This window comes from Somniosus microcephalus, chromosome 2 (genome assembly GCF_052327205.1).
Source record: "Somniosus microcephalus isolate GS21.2 chromosome 2, FLI_Smic_1.0, whole genome shotgun sequence".
Taxonomy (NCBI): Eukaryota; Metazoa; Chordata; class Chondrichthyes; order Squaliformes; family Somniosidae; genus Somniosus; species Somniosus microcephalus.
Window position 1 is genome coordinate 67,071,822 of NC_140988.1, and position 7,249 is coordinate 67,079,070.

A 7,249-nucleotide genomic window follows, 5' to 3' on the forward strand; every position below is an offset into this window, starting at 1 on the left:
GTAACCACAAGAAGGAAATTTTGCATGTTTGTGCCAAGTACCCTGGCAGTTGCCATGACTCCCTCAGACTGCGCCAGTCTACTGTGCCTCCGCTATTCAGTCCGCCAGACCAACTTAACGGATGGCTACTTGGAGACAAGGGCTATCCCTTGAGGACGTGGCTATTGACGCCGCTGAGGAGCCCATCCAACGCAGCTGAGGAGAACTACAACTCCAGCCACCTTTCCACCAGAGTCATGATCGAGCAGACCATTGGTCTGCTGAAGATGCGCTTCAGATGCCTGGATAGATCAGGTGGAGCCCTGCAATACTCAGCAGCCAGGGTCTCCAGAATCGTTGTGGTTTGCTGTGTGCTTCACAACATGGCACAGCGTCGTGGCTTGCAGATGGCCGAGGACCAAGTGGCTCCTGGCATATCCTCCTCAGATGAGGAGGAGGAGGAGGGGGAGGAGGAGAGCGAAGACGAACATCTTGCAGAGGCTCATCAACCAGCGGCAGCAGTGCGCGAGAACATTGGTGGCCGGCATGCAAGGGACGCGCTCATAGTGGCCAGATTTGCTGAGCCTCGCCCATGAGGGACTAGTGCCTCACATCCTTTTACCTGAGCACTGACAATAGCCAGGGAGCAGCTGAGTTCTAGCGATGTGACCGCCATACTGACCTCAAAGTGAAAGTCCCATTCGCGAAATGACACACGCCACAACTACAGCAGTAGCCAACAGATGTTTTAATCACATTATTCTGATGGCTTTCAACCAGAACACATTAAATTCCACCCAAGTGACTACCCTTGTGACTATTTGTGCAGTTTATTTCTCTTACGCGTGCTCCTACGTAGTGGTACCCCAGTGGCATCAGCAGATGTGGAGGCCCCTTGCTCACTTCCTTGCTGCTCCTGTCTGGACACCTTTGGCGGGCGTCCTCTGGGTCTGCGAGCCTGTAAGGGCTGCGCAGCAGTCTCCTGCTCCTGCGGCTGTGCAGGGGTTGAGACACCGATCTCACTTGGGTGCTGACTCAGGTGGGGCTCTGACCGAGGACCTGTCAGTGGCATGGAAGTTTGAGCGCTTGGAGAGGAGCCCCCACCTCCTTGTTCTCTGCCACCATCATCCCTCTCATGGGTCAGGTCCCCCTCAGCGCTTGCAAGTGGCGAGAGAGCACCTTGCTGCACATCAGGGGAGCTATGGGGACCCGTGTCGGGACTGGCAGTCCTTCTCAGAGGGACTGCCATGAAGGTCTGGTTTCTCCGTTCAATAGCTGCGCATCGCTCCTCCAGAGATGTCAGTCTAGTCTGAACACTCACCATGTTTTCATCACTCGCGCGACGTATCTCCTCCATGGCCGTAGCCAGCCTTTCCACGGAGGTTGCCATCCTTTCCGTGGTAATGCCTTGATGCGCCAATGACTCCACAAAGGCTCTGCTCGCGTTAGCGGCGGACTCCTCCATTCGCTCCGCACTCGCAGCAGCCCTGGAGACAAAACCTGCCAGAGACTCCTGCATAGTTTCCTGGAGTGCTATCACCGCTGATACTGTGGTTCGACCCAGAGGCAGAGGGTCGACATGCAGCTGAGCCGAGCTGGGAGAGTGCTGCGCCCTCCGACTAGGACTCTCCACTGCTGTCCCTGTCTCCACCATCTGCTGAGGCTCACTTGTGAGCTGTGATACACCAGGTGACGGCACTACTCTATGTCCCGAAGGTCCCACCGAGGTGTCAGTTTCTGCGCTGGTGCTGGGTGCGTTGCCTTCTGCTGACGCTGCGCCCTCAGAGGTTGCAGCTTCCTCTGAGGAGTCTCGTAGCTGAGGCTGAACCTCCTCCTGCGTCCTGGAGACGGGAGCTTGCGATGGACCTGTGGGGGAGTAAAGGAAAGTGTCAGAGATGAGAGGCCAGGGTTACCTGCACAGTGCTTATTGCAGATGATCAGAGGTCCATCTGTTAGAGCTTCCAAGTCATTATCAGCGAGTCATGCAATGCAATTGAGAGAGTTGGAAAACTCTTCTGTCACCAGCTTGCTCTGCTGCACCGGTCTCTCCGTCCCCCACTTGTGTGTCGTCCTGGACACCGACGATGTCCAGGACCGCCTCCTCCCATGGGGTCAGCTGGGCTAAGAAGGCTGCCCCTTCCCCTGGCTTGGCTCGCTCTGCTCGGTTGTCAGCTCTCTTTTCCTGCAATGGGGGAGACAAGTGGAGTTTGAGCGAGAATGAATGAGTGAGTGTAGAGAATCGATGGCATAGATGCTTAGAAGGAGAGAAAGATGGAGTGAGATGGCAAGACCAAGGGCCCTCCCGATGTGATGTATGTTGCTTTCATAGCATGACAGTGATAGGGAGTGTGAGGGCTGCATAGTCCATTAGTTAGGTGAATGTGATCATAGAGAGAGAGGGAGTGAGTGGGAAAGGGTGCATGGATGTCAGTGCCAAGTGGGATGTGGAGGAAGAGATTGGTAAAGCTGAGAGCTGGTGAGGAAAGGCAATGGGGATCAGATTAAGGGTGATGGGAACATCATACTCACTTTTCCAGTGCGCAGAAGGTCATGGAAGCGTTTGCGACATTGTCTCCATGTTCTGATGGTATTGCTGGTGTCGTTCACTTGCTCTGCCACCCTCAGCCACACAGCCTTGGCTTGCTGGGGTGGCTTCTTCCTCCCCGAGGAGGGGAAGAGCACCTCCCTGCTCTTTTTCGCTCCCTCCACCAATGCCTGGAGGGCTGCCTCGTCAAATCTGGGGGCTGCCTTCCTCCGACGTGTCGCCATGACTGATGATGTTCGCAGCAGCTGCTTGGGCGAGAAGCTTGGCAGTCTGATGAAGTCAGGAAGGCTTGTGGAAGCCCTTAAAAGAAGCAGCAGTGATGATCTCACCTGAAAAGCTCTCAGGCTAGGGGTTCCCATTCGTGGGGAATCAATTGGGCTTTTAAATCAAAATTGCATCAGCTGCAGCTTCCAAGTCATTTGTGGGATTTTGCTATGGGGGCGTGTTTCCCACACGAATTCTGCACGATGTGGGAAATAGATGCAATTTTGATTTAAAAGCCCAATTGATTCCCCACTTGTGGGAACCCCTAGCCAGAGAGCTATTAAGTTACGAAGATCGCCTCTGATTTGCAGGCAGCACGGCGGCATAGTGGTTAGCACTGTTGTATCACAGCGCTAGAGACCCGGGTTCGAATCCGGCCTCGGGTGACTGTCTCTGTGGAGTTTGCACATTCTCACCGTGTTTGTGTGGGTTGGCTCCGGTGTCCTCCCACAGTCCAAAGATGTGCAGGTTAGGTTGATTGGCTATGATAAATCGGCCCTGGCAGCGGCTACTACCATCATCAATCATGGCGACACATCGGAGTAAGGTGTGACGAAGCAGCCAATCAACCTAACCCGCACATCTTTGGACTGTGGGAGGAAACCGGAGCCCCTGGAGAAAACCCACGCGGGGAGAATGTGCAAACTCCACACAGACAGTCACAGGAGGCCGGATTCGAGCCCTGGCCTCTGTGAGGCAACAGTACTACCTGGAACATTGGGGACGGAAGTCTGGATGGGAATGTATTCGGCCGCCTTACCGGGGCTTGGGGTGCTCCATTCCCGCTTGGGGAACCGAGTTGTGGTCGTCAAATGGCCTTTGTGCAGTTTCTGAAACACTGGTTAATGAGTTGTCAAAGTCAGAGCGACAAATGATTAACCAAGGAGGCAACTGAATACTTGGCATTCACATTGGGGACGGAAGTCTGGATGGGAATGTATTCGGCCGCCTTACCGGGGCTTGGGGTGCTCCATTCCTGCTTGGGGAACCGAGTTGTGGTCGTCATAATGGCCTTTGTGCAGTTTCTGAAACACTGGTTAATGAGTTGTCAAGGTAGGAAATCATAGACCAAAAGGGCATCTCATTAACTGAAATTTTGAACATCAACAACTGGTTAACCAAAAGTCATAGCGACAAATGATTAACCAAGGTGGCAACTCAGTAACTGAAATTTGAACATCGACAAATGATTAACCAAGGAGGCAACTCAGTAACTGGAATTTCAATGTGGCAACTGGTTAACCAAAGATACAAGTCGTAAACTGAAATTTCAAGGAGGCAACTGATTAACTGAATACTTGGCATTCACATTGGGGACGGATGTCTGGATGGGAATGTATTCGGCCACCCTACCGGGGCTTGGGGTGCTCCATTCCCGCTTGGGGAACCGAGTTGTGGTCGTCAAATGGCCTTTGTGCAGTTTCTGAAACAGTGGTTAATGAGTTGTCAAGGTCAGAGCGACAAATGATTAACCAAGGAGGCAACTGATTAACTGAATACTTGGCATTCACATTGGGGACGGAAGTCGGATGGGAATGTATTCAGCCGCCTTACCGGGGCTTCGGGTGCTGCTTTCCCGCTTGGGGAACCGAGTTGGGGTCGTCAAATGGCCTTGTGCATTGTCTGAAACACTGGTTACTGAGTTGTCAAGGTAGGAAATCATAAACCAAAAGGGCAACTCATTAACTGAAATTTTGAACATCGACAACTGGTTAACCAAAAGTCAGAGCGACAAATGATTAACCAAGGTGGCAACTCAGCAACTGAAATTTTGAACATCGACAACTGGATAACCAAAAGTCAGAGCGACAAATGATTAACCAAGGTGGCAACTCATTAACTGAATATTGAACATCGACAACTGGTTAACCAAAAGTCAGAGCGACAAATGATAAACCAAGGAGGCAACTCAGTAACTGAAATTTCAATGTGGCAACTGGATAACCAAAGGGACAACTCGATAACTGAAGTTTCAAGGAGGCAACTCATTAACTGAATACTTGGCATTCACATTGGGGACGGAAGTCGGATGGGTGTAGTCAGCCGCCTTACCGGGGCTTCGGGTGCTGCTTTCCCGCTTGGGGAACCGAGTTGGGGTCGTCAAATGGCCTTGTGCATTGTTTGAAACACTGGTTAATGAGTTGTCAAGGTAGCAAATCATAAACCAAAAGGTCAAATCATTAACTGAAATTTGAACATCGGCAACTGGTTAACCAAAAGTCAGAGCGACAAATGATTAACCAAGGAGGCAACTCAGTAACTGAAATTTGAACATCGACAACTGATTAACCAAAAGCCAGAGCGACAAATGATTAACCAAGGAGGCAACTCAGTAACTGAAATTTCAATGTGGCAACTGGATAACCAAAGGGACAACTCGATAACTGAAGTTTCAAGGAGGCAATTCATTAACTGAATACTTGGCATTCACATTGGGGACGGAAGTTGGATGGGTGTATTCAGCCGCCTTACCGGGGCTTCGGGTGCTGCTTTCCCGCTTGGGGAACCGAGTTGGGGTTGTCAAATGGCATTGTGCATTGTTTGAAACACTGATTAATGAATTGTCAAGGTAGCAAATCATAAACCAAAAGGGCAACTCATTAACTGAAATTTGAACATCGACAACTGGTTAACCAAAAGTCAGAGCGACAAATGATTAACCAAGGAGGCAACTCAGTAACTGAAATTTGAACATCGACAACTGATTAACCAAAAGCCAGAGCGACAAATGATTAACCAAGGAGGCAACTCAGTAACTGAAATTTCAATGTGGCAACTGGATAACCAAAGGGACAACTCGATAACTGAAGTTTCAAGGAGGCAATTCATTAACTGAATACTTGGCATTCACATTGGGGACGGAAGTCGGATGGGTGTATTCAGCCGCCTTACCGGGGCTTCGGGTGCTGCTTTCCCGCTTGGGGGACCAAGGAGACAACTCAGTAACTGAAATTTGGACATCGACAACTGATTAACCAAAAGTCAGAGCGACAAATGATTAACCAAGGAGGCAATTCAGTAACTGAATATTGAACATCGACAACTGGTTAACCAAAAGTCAGAGCGACAAATGATTAACCAAGGTGGCAACTCATTAACTGAAATTTCAAAGAGGCAACTCATTAACTGAAATTTGAACATCGACAACTGGTTAACCAAAAGTCAGAGCGACAAATGATAAGCCAAGGTGGCAACTCATAAACTGATTTTTTAAAATTGACAACTGGATAACCAAAAGTGGGAACTCATGTTTCGGACGGGCTTACAAACGGCAGGCTGACGCCCGGCACAGGCCCGGGCTTCGCCTCCCTTGCGTAAGCGACAGTCTCCGAATCGATTAAAGGTGTAAAATCGGAGTTCAGAGCGGGAATTTTTTTTCCCGAAATCGGCCGAAAAATAAAAAAATTATCCTTTTCCGCCGAGCAGGGCAGCATTCGAACGGGCACGGGAAGCCGCGTCGAACGGTGTAAAAACGGCTTGGCTCCGACGCGGGAGTGCGGAGGTATGGCCGTTCAAAGTTGTACTGGAAGTACGGAAGGAGAAAGATTTGACTGCCTGTAGCCGGAAAAAGTGCCGGTGGTCGGTCACAAAAGTCAAATCCGTCCCGTTGATTTGACACTTGTCATTTCTGGCAGGGGGGATTGGCGGGGTACCTGGAGAATGGTAGGAGGTGGTTTCTCGAGACTTGGTCTGTTTTCCAGATTACTGTCTAGGGCCTCCAGGTCTGCAGAGACTGACCCGGGCTGCCGTCCAACCGACTTTTAACCCTTTTTGGGTGGAAATTTATTTCCATTTTTAACCAATTTTCGGGTTTTTGGTCGGGCTTAAAAACGGCAGCCTGACGCCCGGCAGAGGCTGGGGCTGCGGCTCCCTTGTGTAAGGGACCGTATACGAAACGATTAAAGCCGAAAAATCCGAGTTCAGAGCGGGAATTTTTTTTCCCGAAATCGGCCGAAAAATAAAAAATTTCTCCTTTTCCGCCGAGCAGGGCGGCCTTCGAACGGGCACGGGAAGCCGCGTCGAACGGTGTAAAAACGGCTTGGCTCCGACGCGGGAGTGCGGAGATATGGCCGTTCAAAGTTGTACTGGAAGTACGGAAGGAGAAAGATTTGACTGCCTGTAGCCGGAAAAAGTGCCGGTGGTCGGTCACAAAAGTCAAATCCGTCCCGTTGATTTGACACTTGTCATTTCTGGCAGGGGGGATTGGCGGGGTACCTGGAGAATGGCAGGAGGTGGTTTCTCGAGACTTGGTCTGTTTTCCAGATTACTGTCTAGGGCCTCCAGGTCTGCAGAGACCGATCCGGGCTGCCGTCCAACCGACTTTTAACCCTTTTTGGGTGGAAATTTATTTCCATTTTTAACCAATTTTCGGGATTTTGGTCGGGCTTAAAAACGGCAGCCTGACGCCCGGCAGAGGCCGGGGCTCCGGCTCCCTTGCGTAAGGGGCCGTATACGAAACGA